The sequence below is a fragment of the Lycium barbarum genome, chromosome 6, assembly GCF_019175385.1.
Source record: "Lycium barbarum isolate Lr01 chromosome 6, ASM1917538v2, whole genome shotgun sequence".
Taxonomy (NCBI): Eukaryota; Viridiplantae; Streptophyta; class Magnoliopsida; order Solanales; family Solanaceae; genus Lycium; species Lycium barbarum.
The window spans coordinates 128,687,842-128,706,600 of record NC_083342.1 but is presented as its reverse complement, the minus strand read 5'-3'; positions in this window follow the sequence as shown (position 1 = coordinate 128,706,600).

Sequence of the window (18,759 nt, the reverse complement as noted above, 5' to 3'; positions counted from 1 at the left end):
CCTCTTCCGCTGCCCTAATTTTTCCGTCGTCGTCTTCCTTTTTTTTTCCTTTTCCCGTCCACCTTCTTGCTTTCCATCAATGGCAGACACCAAGTTCCATCCTGCTATGGTTGTCTCCAACATCGAGAATCACATTCCTATCGTTCTTGAGATGGAAACGGATCATTATTCGGCTTGGGCCGAATTATTCAAGCTTCATGCCCGGTCTCACCGTGTCCTTTCCCACATTCTCCCGACTGGAAAGGAGAAGGCTCCTTCCACCGACGAAGAAAAGGAGTTGTGGTCCACCTTGGATGCCATGGTACTTCAATGGGTGTATGCAACCATCTCCACTGACTTATTGCATACGATCATCGAAGAAGATCTATCGGCAAAGGAGGCATGGGATCGCCTCCGTAATCTTTTTCAAGACAACAAAAACTCCCGTGCCGTTGCATTGGAACATGATTTCCCTCATGTCAAGTTGCGGGATTTTCCAAACGCTTCGGCGTATTGTCAACGACTCAAGACCTTGGCCGATCAACTCAAGAGCGTGGGGGCTCCGGTGACCGACAACCGCCTCGTTCTTCAAATGGTGGCTGGCCTCACCGAGGCGTACAAGAATGTGGGCACCTACATCCGGCAAAGTAAGCCTCTTTCATCATTCTCCAAAGCTCGGTCAAGTCTGTGCCTTGAGGAAAAGGCGTTGGCTGAAATGCATGATGACTCGCCCACGGTTATGGTGGCTAATTCCCAACGTGAGTTTGATGACTCCACCACTATGGAAAATTCCAGTCGTGCTCACCATCATCGGGGCAAAAATAACCACAAAAATCGTGGCTTTAGCGGCGGGAAAAAAAACAGTGGTGGCCGTGGTTCTGGCGGCGGCAATTCCAACCGTCGCCATGGTGGTCGTGCCTCAGGCGACCAGCAGCAGTCCCCCATGCAGCAGCAGTGGCAACAGTCCTCTTCACCGTGGCCATAGGGGTGGATGCCGCAATGGGCTCCCCCTTGCCCGTATCCCACCCAGCAGTGGGCTCGGCCACAGCAACAGTGGCAGCCGCAGCCACCTTCTTCTGGTGGCAGGTCCATGGCCCAGCTTGGAATTTTGGGCTCGCGGCCACAGCAGCAGGTGTATGCAGCAGCAGGCCCGACGACGCAGTGGACTCCGACTGATATTGAATCGGCCATGCACACGATGACGTTGAGCCAACCTGATCCAAATTGGTATATGGATTGCGCCACATCCCATATGACATCTACAAAAGGTACTCTCTCGTCTTATTTTAATTTGAGCGATCATAATAGTGGCATTGTTGTTGGTGATGGTAAGTCAATTCCAATTCAAGGTTGTGGTCGTGCTAAATTTCCTCCCCCGAACCCTCCATTATTATTAAATAATGTCCTTCTTGCTCCAAAACTCATAAAGAATTTAATATCGGTTCGTAAGTTTACTACTGATAACTTTGTAAGTGTTGAATTTGATCCTTATGGGTTTTCTGTGAAGGATTTCCGGACGGGGATGGCTCTCATGAGATGTAATAGTAGGGGTGCTCTTTATCCATTGTCCACCTTCAAACACCCCATCCATTCACCATCAACTTTTGCTGCCTTGTCTTCTACACGTTGGCATGATCGTTTGGGCCACCCGGGAGCTTCTATTTTGGATTTTCTTAGGCACAATAAAAGCATTGCATGTAATAGTTCTAGTTCATCTAGTATTTGTCATTCTTGCGTTCTTGGTAAACATGTTAGGTTGCCTTTTGCTAGTTCTGTTTCCGAGACTTTATTTCCGTTTGACATTATTCATAGTGATTTGTGGACTTCTCCCATTTTAAGTTCTATGGGGCATCATTATTATGTTTTGTTCTTGGATGATTTTACTAATTTTTTGTGGACTTTTCCTTTGGCTAGAAAATCTGATGTTTACTCAAAATTCATAGATTTTAAGTCCCATATCCTTACTCAATTTGAACGTCCTATCAAAAATGTCCAATGCGATAATGGGAAGGAATATGATAATGGTCAATTCGGAAAATTTTGTGCGTCCAATGGGATGTCTTTCCGTCTTTACTGTCCTCATACATCCTCTCAAAATGGGAAAGCCGAAAGAAAAATTCGTTCAATAAATAATGTCATCCGAACTCTTCTTGCTCATGCCTCTATTCCTCCATTTTTTTGGCATCATGCATTGCAAATGACGACTTATCTCCTTAATATTTTACCAAGCAAGTTGTTGGGTCACAAATCCCCTTTAGAAGTCCTTTATCAACGGAAACCATCTTATTCTCATCTCCGGGTCTTTAGGTGTTTATGTTATCCCCTTTTTCTGTCTCCTACTATTCACAAGTTGCAACCTCGGTCAACTCCATGTGTTTTTTTGGGATATCCACCAAGCCATCGTGGCTACAAATGTTTTGATTTATCCTCAAATAAAATCATTATTTGTCGTCACGTGTTATTTGATGAGACTCAATTTCCGTTTTCTAAAATCCACACTTCCACTCCCACCACGTATGACTTCCTTGATGATGGTTTTTCCCCTTATGTGATCCGTCATCTCGCCACCGGCCACTCTCCACCGCAGCCGTGTCCCCCTCCCCCGCTGCCCAGTGGTTTTCCGCCTGGTCTGGGCCAGCTGCCCACACCACCTTCGGCTGGGCAACAACGTCTCCCTTCCTCTACGCTGGACCAGCCCGCACCTACGCCCAGCCAGCTTGCCAACAGCCCACAAAACTCCACCACTCCTTCTCCTATCCAGCAGCCCCCTACCCAAACGTGCATGGTCACTCGTAGTCAGCGCGGGATCTTTAAGCCCAAGGACCCATTTAATCTACATACGGCAGTTACCAGGTCCCCCATACCTCGTAATCCGTTGGATGCGCTACGTGACCCGAATTGGAAATTGGCCATGAATGATGAATATGATGCTCTTATAAAAAATAAGACGTGGGAGTTGGTACCCCGTCCACCTAATGTGAATGTTATTCAGTCTATGTGGATTTTTACTCATAAAGAAAATTCTAATGGTGCTTTTGAGAGGCATAAAGCCCGTCTTGTAGGTGATGGCAAAACACAGCAGGTTGGCATTGATTGTGGTGAGACTTTCAGTCCGGTCGTAAAGCCAGCTACGATTTGCACTGTCTTGAGTCTATCTCTCTCTAAGAATTGGCCCATTCATCAGTTGGATGTCAAAAATGCATTTCTTCATGGCGAGCTCAAGGAGACAGTATATATGCATCAGCCAATGGGTTTTCGAGACCCATCTCATCCCGATTATGTGTGCTTGTTGCGCAAGTCCTTATATGGGCTTAAACAAGCACCGAGAGCTTGGTATAAAAGATTTGCTAACTTTGTTTATTCCATTGGTTTTGTTAATAGCAGGTCCGACAACTCATTGTTCATCTACAACAAAGGGCACGACTTGGCTTACATTTTACTATATGTGGATTGTTGACACCCAATTTTGTCCCTCTCCCATTTAATTTACCCGGGTTTCTAAATTTACTGACGAGCTAAATACTTTATTTTCACTACTATTATTTTCGTTACTTTTATTTTTTAACATTATAAGTATTACTTTATCACAGATTTTAAACGGTTAGTCATCGTTTCATTTTCAGGTTTGAAATCGTTAAATTAATTACAAGACAACACTTTGAAAAATCTTTATTTTACATTAATTATTAATTGTCTTCACATAGTATATATTGTACCAGTTACTAAATTAGAAGCCCGAAAATAATTAAAATAGCGGAGGAAGGACCAATACTTTTCAGCCAAATTATCAGCCCATACTCTAATTAATTCAACCAACCCACATTATTCCCTACCCAAAACAATTCAGCCCACATTATTTCCCTACCCAGCCCAATTCCATTTTTTACCCGACCCGGTCCAATTTTCCCCCTAAAACCTAACCCCTTCCTCTTTCTCTTTCTTTCCGCCTCCCTCTCTCTTTACCCTCATCTCTCTCTCTTTCTTTTCCCCTGTTCTCCGCCGCTCCCTTCCCCACTCAACGCCGCCGCACCCCACACCACGCTCCCCTACCCCACCTCATTCCTCTCTCTACCCTACCTACGCTCCCCCCGCTCCTCTCTTTCCCTTTTTCATCATCACCGACGCACCCTGCTCCTCCACTCACCCAATTTCCCCCATAAAAGGAGGGACGACTCCACCTTCTAGAGGGGGATTTCTGGAAGGAAAACACCCCATTATTTTTTTTTTAGCAACAAACAAGATAAAAAAAAACCAAGAAGAAAACAGATCGGGGGAAAAAGGAATCCTAACATCGACAAAGATCTTGGAACCACGAAAATCCCCTACAACACAAGTTTTAATCGAAAAAAAAACATCCAACAATTACCGCGTAGCCTTCTCACTCGAGTAGTCCGCTCGGGAACCTTGCGTCTAGTAAACCCACTCTTAGTCAACCTAGGATAGAGCTAAACCAACACCCTTTATTAAGAACATACATTTCATAACCTAGGAGGTTTAATACCCTTGGTGTATTAAGCCCATTAGATGACTTTACCCAAACGTCCAAGCGGGTTCACGACCCCAAGCGACAATAATCATACTTTATATACATGTTTGAAGGATAACTGTGCCTAAATATTGACTATTTGCTCTAATTAATTAAACTTTAGGAGGGAGAGAATGACTAACGTTTCTATGACATGTATGGATTTGCATTGGAGTACAATGAATGACGAAAACATCACAAAACGGAGCTGAAATTTAGACATAGGGAATTGTATTTATTTACTTAACACTTTATGTTGTATTCATTTGACATGTAATAATTATTTACACTACTTTTGTACTTTATTTTGGGGAAATAGAATTTGTTTAATCAATCAAAGCAATGGGATGACGTATTATGGCACACTTTACCCTTCAAACAAACGATAGGCCTACCTCTGGCACAAAGAGGTCACATACATATTAGGACGCGTTATTGTTTGATATACTTGTTGGACAACTTGTTTGACTCTATTTGATAAATTATTTGCTAAATGCCTTACTTGACTTTACGTGATCATGACTTTACCTAGACATATGTTAATGAGACTAACATCGTTTGCACTTTATGTTTCTTTTCATTTAATCCCCAAAGAGTTGATTCATGTTGACACCGAGACACCGACCATCCGGGATGCCGAACTAGGAGAGACATTGGAGAATTGGATTCTTACTCCAGGAGACTTGGTAGTTTGAACATGTAGTAAAATTGTTTTTTAAATTGAGGCTTGAATCACACACAAAACTTTTGTTGCTTTGCCTCGTCGTTTGGAAGTTTAAATTGCAGAAACTATGAATGTATTTTTGATTTTCCTTAATCGTCTATTATTATTATTTTTCTACTCAAATTTGCCAACTCTACGATTGTGACATAAAACGAACAACATACAACAAAGAGTTTAGGGGATAAAACAAGATTCCACTCGAAAGAAATTGAAATAGCCGATAGGTGATGACATAAGCCTGAAAGCTAGCAATCTAAGAAGAAGTCAAAGGACGACGTTAGGTAGGACAACCTAGTTTGCGACCTTTCCTTTAACAACCTGTGTGAACTACGCTTGACCTGATTCCTCGGTGGATACGTAGGCATCCCACATAGGGACTCGGTCATACTAGGTTAGAATTTTGCTATTTGCATGCATACGAACTACGTTCCGACCTGATTCCCGTGGTGGAATACGTAGGCAGCCCACATAGGGTTCGGTTGCGCTATAACAAAAAATCTAAAAATCATTACACAAAGAAAACCACACAGGGCCTGATTCCCTCGGCGGGATTCATAGACTATCAACACACAGATCTAGATAAAATTCAACAAATCTTTTTATATAACAGAACTACGCTGACCTGATTCCCTTGGTGGGATACGTAGGCAATCCACATCGGGTTCGGTCCCTTTATTAGAAAACTTCAGACCATTTTATGTATGTACGAACTACGTTCCGACCTGATTCCCTTGGAAGGATACGTAGGCAACCTATACAAGGTTCAGTCACACCGCAACATAAATTTAGTACACCCTTCAGAACCAAAACTGGGGCATATTTTTTTGAAAAAAAAATATAGACAAAAGAACGGGGACATTGACAAGATTAAGGCTACCAGACCGGAAGTATTATAGATCGATTACTTTGGAAGTATCACAATCTGAAGTTGGCAGAAATATTTTACAACTTACATACATATATTTACACATATATCTTTCATTACATACATATATATCTTTCCTTAGATACATACATTTACATATATATATATATATATATATATATATATATATATATATATATTTCACAACTTATATACATATAGTCACATTTTCTTATACATATACCTACATACCTACCTTTCAAATCAAATACTTTCTTGCAATTGTTTCACTATTGTTCACCTACCGAGGCTTGAACGGAGATCACAAGATCCAAACAAACAAGACGAATGGAGAGCCAACCACGTCAAGCTTCGAGTCAACACGAATCAACTTCCCCCTCCCAAACTAAGAATTTTTCTTTGAGTGCAGGACCGCCAGATCAACAGTCAAATCTATCAATCATGGCAGAAAAGCATCATCTGGCTCAATATGGCCTCGCTTAAAAAAAGCCAAACGGCTTTATTTCTAACTCTATCTTTAATATTTATTTTTATCACAATAACTTTATGACTTTATATACCTGTTTTGTAGGTTGACGAAGTTGGAGGCGAATTAAATCAGGATCGCACGTCATTAGTTCAGCCTGTCACGATACCATCAACATCATAAGCCAAACGTCTATTCTACCGCTTTGCTCCATACTTTACCAATTACTTTATCATATACTTTACCAGCTTTAACCATTTTACTCTGAACTTTGCAGGAATTATTATCAAGTCCCCGAAGACAATCGGAGACACATCATCAAATCTCTGAAGACAACCGGAGAAGTATCATCAAGTCCCCGAAGACAACCAGAGACACATCATCAAATCTCTGAAGACAACCGGAGAAGTATCATCAAGTCCCCGAAGACAACCGGAGACACGTCATCAAATCTCTGAAGACAACCGGAGATGTATCATCAAGTCCCCGAAGACAACCGGAGACGCATCATCAAATCTCTGAAGACAACCGGAGACAGATCATCAAGTCCCGAAGACAACCGGGCATCACTCGGCTATACTGCCCCATATGCATAAGCAGACGGCTACACATCATCAACTCTAACGATTTACCTTGAACTTTATAGGAATATCATCAAGTCCCCGAAGACAACCGGAGACACAGCATCAAGTCCCGAAGACAACCGGAGACATAGCATCAAGTCCCCGAAGACAACCGGAGACACAGCATCAAGTCCCCGAAGACAACCGGAGACACAACATCAAGTCCCCGAAGACAACCGGAGACACAGCAGCAAGTCCCCGAAGACAACCGGAGACATAGCATCAAGTCCCCGAAGACAACCGGAGACATAGCATCAAGTCACCGAAAACAACCGGAGACATAGCATCAAGTCCCCGAAGACAACCGGAGACATAGCATCAAGTCACCGAAAACAACCGGAGACATAGCATCAAGTCCCCGAAGACAACCGGAGACATCGCATGGCTACACGACCTCATCTGCATAAGCCAAGCGGCTATACACTTGCTTTACTCCTTACTTTATTTCTTTATTTCATCATCTACTTTACCTACTTTAACGAATTTACCTTAAATTTCGCAGATATCATCGAGTCCCGGAAGACAGCCGGAGGCCTTGCTACTATCATCTCCAACCGCAACTAGAGACCTTATTACATCCTCAGCATACGCATCACACATTCATTCAAGTCCCTGAAGACAACCAGAGAGAACATTGGCCACACGGCTTCATTTTTCATTCCCCCAATCATATTTACTATCATTTACACTCTTTATAGTTTTACATTTTTTAACTTTATTACTAATTTTGACATGAATTTCAGTTTTGGCAGAAAATACAACCTGCAAGGACACAGCACAACGTGGAACTTTATCTTACGCAGTGAACTGGGGAAAATTTGCTAAAGAGGAATACTAAACTCACAAGCAAAGGTCACGAATCTACTCTCGAACTCAATTTCTCCTATGTCCACAAACACGTGATACGTAGGTTAAAATTCTCTTTCACATCCTCCGCTAAAACTCTACTAAATCTACTCTTTTCACAATCTCATATTCCTTTCTACACCCCAGTGTCTCCATAACTCAACACTGGGGCATCTTTGAAGAATTCACATCGTGCCTTGTAGAGTCCTACTTAAAGGTGTGTTGCGCGCCACATTTATAATTAGGAGACTATAAGCATATGCTCCATTCTTGAACGTTCTCGTCACCTGTCTACAACCCCCCGCAAGACTATGAATCCACAAAAACTTTCGAACTACACATGGCCTGATCCTCGTGCAGCCCGAGGTATGTAGGCAACTCGAAACCGAGATTCGGTCACAATTTTCCATAATTCCTTCGGTCCCCATAATATTTGCCATCAATTTTCCTAAATCGTACTTTCTTATAAATTCATATTCGTTGGTCCAAACAAAATTGGCTACTACGTCAACTTCTTCGCCCGAAGATTCTTACATCATCTCCGGTCGAAGAGGGGCATCTGTTGACACCCAATTTTGTCCCTCTCCCATTTAATTTACCCGGGTTTCTAAATTTACTGACGAGCTAAATACTTTATTTTCACTACTATTATTTTCGCTACTTTTATTTTTTAACATTATAAGTATTACTTTATCACAGATTTTAAATGGTTAGTCATTGTTTCATTTTCGGGTTTGGAATCGTTAAATTAATTACAAGACAACACTTTGAAAAATCTTTATTTTACATTAATTATTAATTGTCTTTACATAGTATATATTGTACCAGTTACTAAATTAGAAGCCCGAAAATAATTAAAATAGCGGAGGAAGGACCAATACTTTTCAACCAAATTATCAGCCCATACTCTAATTAATTCAACCAACCCACATTATTCCCTACCCAAAACAATTCAGCCCACATTATTTCCCTACCCAGCCCAATTCCATTTTTTACCCGACCCGGTCCAATTTTCCCCCTAAAACCTAACCCCTTCCTCTTTCTCTTTCTTTCCGCCTCCCTCTCTCTTTACCCTCATCTCTCTCTCTTTCTTTTCCCCTGTTCTCCGCCTCTCCCTTCCCCACTCAACGCCGCCGCACCCCACACCACGCTCCCCTACCCCACCTCACTCCTCTCTCTACCCTACCTACGCTCCCCCCGCTCCTCTCTTTCCCTTTTTCATCATCACCGACGCACCCTGCTCCTCCACTCACCCAATTTCCCCCATAAAAGGAGGGACGACTCCACCTTCTAGAGGGGGATTTCTGGAAGGAAAACACCCCATTATTTTTTTTTTAGCAACAAACAAGATAAAAAAAAACCAAGAAGAAAACAGATCGGGGGAAAAAGGAATCCTAACATCGACAAAGATCTTGGAACCACGAAAATCCCCTACAACACAAGTTTTAATCGAAAAAAAAACATCCAACAATTACTCCATTTTTTATTTTGGAATTTTAATTACTTTAATCAAGTTCGAATCGGTTCATAACGAGAGTAGATTCGAGGCCTCGTCGACGCCCCACTTCACTGTACCACAAAAAGGTAAATTCTGCCTCGTTTTGGTTTATTGTGATTCTAGTAGTTTAGTTTGTTTGGGATTTTTGTGAATCGATTTAGTAGTAATTCCATGAGTTCAGGCAGTCTGCTATGTGAGTGTAATAGAAGAGGTCTTATTGGTAATTAAGTATTGTTTATGCATGTTTTAAGTTCCTGTTTAATCCTATCAAGGTGCTCATAGATAGTGTTAAGAAAATTTTATCATCTGTTAAGTTCATATAAAATAAAAAATAGAAAAGGGTAAAGGGTGGGGGTATAGTCTAAATACTACGTCTTGGATATTCGAGTTGTTTCATTAAGATGACGTTATATTAATTGAAACGGGGCTATTTGTTTCTTTTGAAATCTGGAATTAGTATTTGTAGTTGCTTGGTTCAGTTTGGTTTTAGTCTAATTAAATGTGATCAGTGTGTATTATTTGATTCGTTTTAAAGCAATGTACTTACTCGATATGTGAAGCATTATTTCGAGTGATATGTTCCTCTAAAGATAAGATGAGAAGTCATTTGTTAATTTTGAATGCCACTTCTGGTGAAACTGGGTATTTCGAGCTTGCTTGGGACTGCTAATCCCATCCAGTCCTCTTCTACTATCTGGATATGGTTTAACTAAGTGTTTGGATAACTTGAAAATATCGCTAGCATGTTTATAGTCTTGATAGGAATGGTTTTAAGTCGTATCTAAAAAAAATGGACTTGGGAATTGGAATTCTGAAAGTTGTTAAAATATCCTTGTTGCTCTAGAAGATAGAATTGAATAAGCATCACAACTTGCTGATTTGACTGAGTAGTCCAATAAATACTTTGGCATACAATTTGAAAGGATTTGAAGTCGAGAAGCTATTAATAATAGGACTAATCGAAACATGTTATTTGATTTCATTTCATAAGGACTAAAAGACATAAAATGAGTTTGTTTAGACATTATAAGTGAACCATGGTTGCATACTATATGGTGACCTGTTATTTAGTTGTTCCCATGAATCTGAAATTTCAAAGTTGGAGAAGAATTCTTTCTGCGTCAAAATTATGCCACCTAAATGTGTAGAAATTTTCTTTTTTTCCAGCTATTTTCTTCTCTTTTGTTTTCCTGAGCAAAACTGCTCAACCTTCTGCCTAATTCTCGTGACTGCGGATGCTTTATTTACCTCTTGTTGCACCTGCTCTCTTTGTTCTCCTTGCTGCGTTCATTGTCACCAGACATTTGTATATGCCCTGTTGAATATGAATCCAGTAGTCATATTTGATTGACTCACAGCTGCTGTTGCTGCTATGTCCAGTCTACTGTCTGATTATGATACATATATACAAATGTTATCCAAGTTGAAAGAGCAGTAGACTAATTTTGGTGCATGTTTTGGACTGCTGCGTACTTTTGTGCTCTGTCTGTTCAATTCGGTTTTACCATATTCATTCCTTAGATTGATTCAGTTGTATGCATAGTATCTAGGCTTTTTCTTCCCTCTCTTTTGTTTAATCTAGTGATCATGCTTAGTGTAGGTAATCTCATATCTATTTGGCATAATGTTTATGATTCGACTGGCGCAGTCATTCGACTGGCCATCTGCCTTCGTGGTCAAATCTAAAAGAGGGACACTGCATTTGCATAAAAAATATCATGTATGGGCTCTGTTCTCCATATGTAAATGAATTTGTTTATTTTCGTTGTGACTCAGCGTACGTTTGATTAAGTCAGTCCAGTCCGTGTTCTATTCAGTCTTCCCTTTCCTCTGCTCTGCTCCCCTCTTGTCATCTTTCAGCCTCTATCCCAACAGCCATTAATGATTTCATTTCAGTATTGCGATTGGAAACTTTAGGCTTACATTCGAATGAAGTTGTGCAAAACTGATAATCTCGTTTGGATGAAGTTCTTTCGGGAACTTGAACCAAATCAGAAATCATGTGAAGTGTCCGTAAGAAATGTTCATTTGGTTTTACCTTTTGAAGTATGATATAAGGAAATCTCTGTGACTATTCCTACCCTTTTAATAATCTATCTATGCTATTTAGATTGTGCTAATTGGGTCACTGCACTCTTCTCAATTTAACAATTTGTCACTTTTGTTCCATTTGTATGTCATATCTCATGTTCTGGACTTAAGTTGACCATGCTTCTTCTGTATATGGTTTGTGACTGTTTCTTCAGTACTGTGATCAACTTGCCATTAATTTGTGATCTTATGCCTAGTCTATAACTCTTTCAAATGCATCTATATATCATACTACCTTAATTGTAACTCAGTCCTTGATCTCTCTATGCATTTCTCGTTAGCCTCGTTCGGCCATCCGCAACCATACATGAAAGTTGCTGGGCCGAAGCCCAACAAAAACAGCCCACAGCAGCAATACAAAGAAACTTATTTGGGCCTAAGCCCAATAAACGTGAACAGTTCAGCAGTTGAGCCCATGATAAATTGGCCAAACTCATTTATTCTTCTACTCTCTTCCTTATTTTATGATTGTGTATTTCTCTCTGCTTTGTATGACTAACATCTTATTTTATTAACTTAGATAAATTCTAGTATATTAAGGGTTTTAGTTTAGTAATGGGTAGTTAAATCCACAAATTACATTCACTTCTATTTTCTAAACTATTTATAGTACCTATAACATTTATTCGAGTAATTGATTTTCAAATAATATGACTATATATTTTGAGTTAAATAAATCATCTTTCATTCTTACTATCTCATGAATTTCAAAACGTCGTTAAATAGGAATCCAATTATATTTTATAAACATTTTCAAGATTTATCCAATTATACATATTTTTAGCCGAAATTGGTTAAATAAAGAGTGATCAAAATAGAAAGAAACTTATGGACTTTTCATCATATTTAAGAACATAAGTCTAGGCATTTCTATACCACCATATTCATATAACATCATTTTTTATCTAAAGATAACATTTGCCAAATCATCTTTTAAAAGGCTATTATTCATAGGCAAATTACCCTATCTTCTACAAAATCTTATTTTTTCGATTAACATTACTATATTTTTTATTTAAGGCCTTAGCAATATTTTGAGTCTCATTTAACATTTAGAATCTTCTTTTACGCAAATTATTACATTTTCTACAAGTATTATTTTGAACAACACTATTACACTTTCGTTTTAAAACCTTGACGACATTTATAACCCGTGTTTACAAAATAACATTAGAAATACTCTTTTATACAAATCATTATTTTTATACAATTTTTATTTTAAACAGCATTCTCACATGGTTATCTACAACTTTAGTCATATTTACAAAGCTATTTCCTTTCCTATAATACTATATTTACACTTAGCCTAATTAATCATAAGTCCGGTCGGTTAACCATTGTTAATGGGTCTTGAAGGGTGCCTAATACCTTCCCTTTAGACTAATTGAACCCTTACCTAGAATCTTAAAGTTTCGCAGACCTTAAACAAAGTTAACTTTAAACATAACTTTAATAAACTTTAGGTGTTCTAATTCACCATAGATAATTAGGTGGCGACTCCTTAAACCCAAACAAAAAATAGGAATCTCCAATATGTCGTACTTCTAAATTTAACTCTCCGGGGTTAAAATGGGTGTGACATGGATGATATTATTCTTACTGCTTCTTCAGATACTCTCCGCTGTTCAAAGGTCAGTGCCGCTTCTGGCGATCTTTGTGAAGATCCCACTCATTTCCGGAGTCTTGCAGGTGCTCTTCAGTATCTAACCTTCACCAGACCGGATATTTCTTATGCCGTGCAGCAGATTTGTCTTCATATGCATGCTCCTCGAGATACGCATATGCTTGCTCTTAAACGGATTATTCGGTATATTCAGGGTACTCTTGATCATGGTTTGCATCTCTATCCATCTTCAGTTACTGATTTGGTTTCGTATACTGATGCTGATTGGGGGGGATGTCCCGAAACACGACGTTCAATGTCGGGTTATTGCGTGTTTTTGGGAGACAATTTGATATCTTGGTCATCCAAACGCCAACTTACTCTTTCCCGCTCCAGTGCGGAAGCAGAATATAGGGGAGTTGCTAATGTTGTCTCTGAATCTTGTTGGATACGTAACCTGCTCTTGGAGCTACATTGTCCGGTCCCTAAGGCTACTTTGTTTTATTGTGATAATGTCAGTGTCATTTACTTGTCAGGGAATCCAGTCCAACATCAGCGCATCAAGCACATTGAGATGGATATCCATTTTGTTCGTGAGAAGGTGGCGCGCGGCCACGTACATGTCCTTCATGTTCCGTCCCGCTATCAGCTCGCCGATATTTTCACTAAAGGACTGCCGCAGGTCTTATTTGAGGATTTTCGGGACAGTCTCAGCGTTCGTAAACCTCCCGTTTCGATTGCGGGGGTGTGATAAATAATGTAAATATGTAGTCATAGAATATTTTGTAAATCTTCTAATTTAGGTTAGTATATTTTGTATCCTATTATGACATTGTAACTATGGTATATTTACCAATTCCATCAATGAGAATAATCACGGAATTAATCTCTTTCAATGTCGACTTGCCATGTGTGAGAGGCATTCGAGTTTTTATAAGCGTATTGAAGGAAAATATTATATTGATAAACTCTATGAATGTCTGAATGCTCTCTACAATCTTCATAACATAAAATAAATAGCAGCAACCCTATTTATAATAGTATAAGACCTAATTTAACTCAAAATAGGAAAACCTATTCCTATACTAGTTTGCTATAAATCTCAATTAGACATGAATTAAAATATCAAATCCTAACCGACTTGGTTTCCTACAATTTTGAATTATTATTTCCAACATTCTCCTATAATTCAAAATTGTATATCTGATTCTTGATGCACTGTCACCATCTTCCAATTGTTGAAACACTTATTCTAGTCCATCAATTGTTGAAACACTTTCTCTTCAACCGTCACTCACTATATATCTTCCAATTTGTTGAAGCACTTTCTCTTCAACCGTCACTCACTATATATCTTCCAATTTGTTGAAGCACTTTCTCTTCAACCTTCACATTCGTTGGAGCACTTTCTCTCCAACATTCCAATTTGTTGATGTACTTTCTCACCAACCTTCAGTTGTTGAAGCACTTTCTCTTCAACCTTCACAATCGTTGGAACACTTTCTCTCCAACATTCCAATTTGTTGATGCACTTTCTCACTAAACTTCAATTGTTGAAGCACTTTCTCTTCAACCTTCACAATCATTGGAATACTTTCTCTCCAACATTCCAATTTTGTTGATGCACTTTCTCACCAACCTTCAATTGTTAAAGCACTTTCTCTTCAACCTTCACTCGTTAGAGCACTTTCTCTCCATTTTTTTTAACTCACTTCTCCAATTTGTAGAGAAGATCGCTCCTTCCTCTTGTGCAAATTTGTTTGCACCTTTTTGAAACCTGCTATGTTTTTTTTCAATCATTCTCAGCATGACTGTTTTTCACATGCATATTATTGGCCTGGCGTGTGCCACAAAATCATTGGCTTGACGGATGGCATATATGGCTTATAGCCGCCCGCAGGTAGCTGAAGCTCTTTGATTTTCCACCAGGATCGTAGAAGCTTTGATACCAATTTGAAAGAAAATATTATATTGATAAACTCTATGAATCTCTGAATGCTCTTTACAATCTCTACAACATAAAATATATAGCAGCAACCCTATTTATAATAGTATAAAACCTAATTTAACTTAAAACAGGAAAATCTATTCCTATATTAATTTGACTATAAATCCTAATTAGACATGAATTAAAATACCAAATCCTATCCAATTTTGGTTTCTTACAATTTTGAATTATTATTTCCAACACATATGAGGTTAGTTTTAGGATCGAAATAATCAGGTGTTATGCAGAAACTCAAACTTTGAGAGATGATAAATAAGATAACAAAAGACAAATATACCAAAAGAGACACAATAATTTAATGTGATTCGATCAATCAACCTACACTATATAATGGAGATGAACCAGCCATTATATAAAAGAGACTATGAAATCGAGAGAATAACCTCAGTAGATTCACGGGAAAAAAGAGATACACACAAGTGGCACGGTAACACTTGTGTCTAGCTCACAAATTGTCCCACTAAACAAGACTCTCAAACCCCTTAGGGCTGCATTGTGGATGCTACCGAGTGAGAAGAAAGGAACCTTAGTTTCTAGAAGTGCAAATACTTATCCTTCAAGAAAATTATGAGAAATTTACACCAAACACTTAATTAGCACTAATCAATTAGCCATAAAACGTGTCTTTGCACTGTTGAAATGAAAAAAGTAGTGTAGTGCCCTTAATTTCTATTTTTCATATAACTTGGAAAGATTAGTAGATTTTATCTGGTAATGATGATTTAGTTTGCGTATGATATATTAAAGTCTGATTAGATTTGATGAACCTTATATTGGAAAGAAAAGAGCACAAGCCACAAGGCAATCTCAAGGAAAAGGACTGCGAGTAACTGTACATCTATAGTACTCATGTTTCACATTTGACATGACTATACGAATAATTGAATCGCTGACTTCACAATCTTATTTCTTTTAGATTGCTTTGCATGATTTTGGTAGTCATCAACTTCGTAGTTATTTTATTTTTTACACACTATTCAAATCTGCTTTTGCAATTTTCTGGATTTGTCACAATCCGAATCTAATGTTACGAGTGTCATTTTTAACTATATCTGTGCACAACCACCGTCTCACCATATCTATTTTTTAATTTTTCTTATCATAATTGTAATGGCTAACCACCGGCAAAGTATGCTGGCAGATCTTATCTGATGAAGACAAAATTTATGAAAATGAATCAGTGCTTAAGTAAGGTCAAAACTACTGTTCCCTAAGAACACCTCATCTAGCATTGCCTAGATTACCTCCTTTGATTGAAAAATAATCTCAAATTCATCCTACACTACTACAGTTATTGTAGAGAAAAATTTATACTGTCATCCTTAGAATTAAGTGGCTAACTCTAGTTGCGTAGTATGAATTTGAAGCTATTTTTCAATCAACGGATAAATTATTGTAACTTGGAAATTATCCAATTTAGATCATGCTTGCCCACTCACACGAACTAAATGGTTTAAATGCATACATACAACACAAACCATATGTTTTTTTATGAAAAACAAGTAAACTAAGAGTTTAAGCCTCACTTGCCTTATAGCCGAAACACAACCTCTCCGAAAGTGCCAAATTTCCTTCAAACAAACTCCAATAGCCTCAATCTATTCAATACCATAAATAAATAGTCCAAATTAGCCTAGGAAAACTAATCCTATAATTTTGGGTTTAGAATTAAATCTCAACATTCTATACCCAAATTTCATAATTTCTTTAAATGAAAGAACTATATCCTAGTAACTTTAATAACCAACTATATACATATGTTTTAGTACTAAAATACTAATAATGGTAGTGTGTAATTAAATAAAGAAAGAAAATAAAAACAAATATTAAAAAGAAATCGACACAGTTGGTGACTTGAAACAAAGAAGAGTAATTTGCCACTTTGAAAACCTATTTTGTCTTATTCGAAGCCCAAAAGTGAGCACCGTAGCAGTGCACGGATTTTTATTTTTTTTGAGGCAAACAGTAGCAATTTCATTCCTTTAAATCAATTCTCAACTTCCCATAATTGTCATAATCATTAGAGTAATCATTAGCATTCTCTTCATTCTTTTATTGCCATAACCTATACACCACTACGTATCTCTGCAATACCAATTCTATGCTTTCATACTAAAAACAGTAACAATATGTACCTGAATGCTTGTCTTTCTTCACCAAGAGAAATAAAAAAAAATATTCCTCTGTACCGGTTCTTATAGCAGCAGCGTCGCCCTATGAAATCATTTCTACTAATACTTCTCCTCGAAAGAAACCCCCCAAAACACCTATTACCCCTTCTAAGCCAACTGCTGCACGAAGTGGGCTTGGCCCACTATCTTTTCATTAACCAAATACAAATATATATAACGTCCACTAATATAAATTTGACCCTTTACTACTTATAATTAATAAACTATCTCATACATTATATGTGTAAAAGCAATATTTTTAGTAGCACATATATATTATATAAATATATTTTAATAGTACTCACTTTGATATGAAACTCATTAAAATTAGTAAACTATAATTAAGGAAATTTTTTAAAATTCACTCGGAAAATTTCGGGTTGTTACATGTACATACAGTGATATATACCACTGCATAATCGACATGAATAAGTAGTAAAATAGCCGTCATAATTAGACTCTTTATTTAGGAGAACATAACTTCTGCAAAATTCTAAATTTAAGGTAAAAATAAAATAAGAATCTACTCTTCAAAAAAAACTACTTCAGATGCAACATAACTGAGTAGAATGATTTATGAAAAACTATCTGCTACTCAGTGAAGTAGCAAGGAAGTGTTAAAGAATACATAGGTGCACGTTTCAACACATTATCAATTGTATGGGTAAGAGGGGCCATCCTTTCAAATGTGTTTGTCCGTACCTGGAATTGAAGTGTGAAAGAAAACATAAAGAGAAGATGCAAAAGTGGGGCATCTTGTAAACAGGCCATTATGCATGCATGTCAGTTAATAGGTGAATAATATTTTTTTTGCTTTCATAATCGTGATAATTTGAGATCTTAACACACATAATTTATATTTTCGAGGACATAATCATGTCGATATTATTCCTGCAAAATAACACTTATTAAAATCGTAAAAAAGACATGAAATTCACATAAGTAATGAATCACAACCAAATCTATATGGCAATTAAAACATCTTTTCAGAATTTGATTGTATTCCTCGATCAAATGAAGTACGGAATTCAAAAACAAGACCGTGCAAAATAATGACAAATCATATCCATGATTAAAGTTTTTTTTTTTTTTTTCAAAGACCCCAATATAGTTTTTCGTTAAACAAATACAAGAGTACGATTTCGGAACTGATCCAAATCACTTTTGGTAATCACGAACAGATCGTGATGGCAAAATCGAACCATATAGCATGTAGAGACTTCCCTGTCGTCCCATTTTACTTCCTTATAAGTTGTACCCTCTCCTCTTGCCTTCAGTTAAATTCCGAGCAACATACTCAAAATAATAAAATATCAAAATTGATACTTTTTTGTATAAA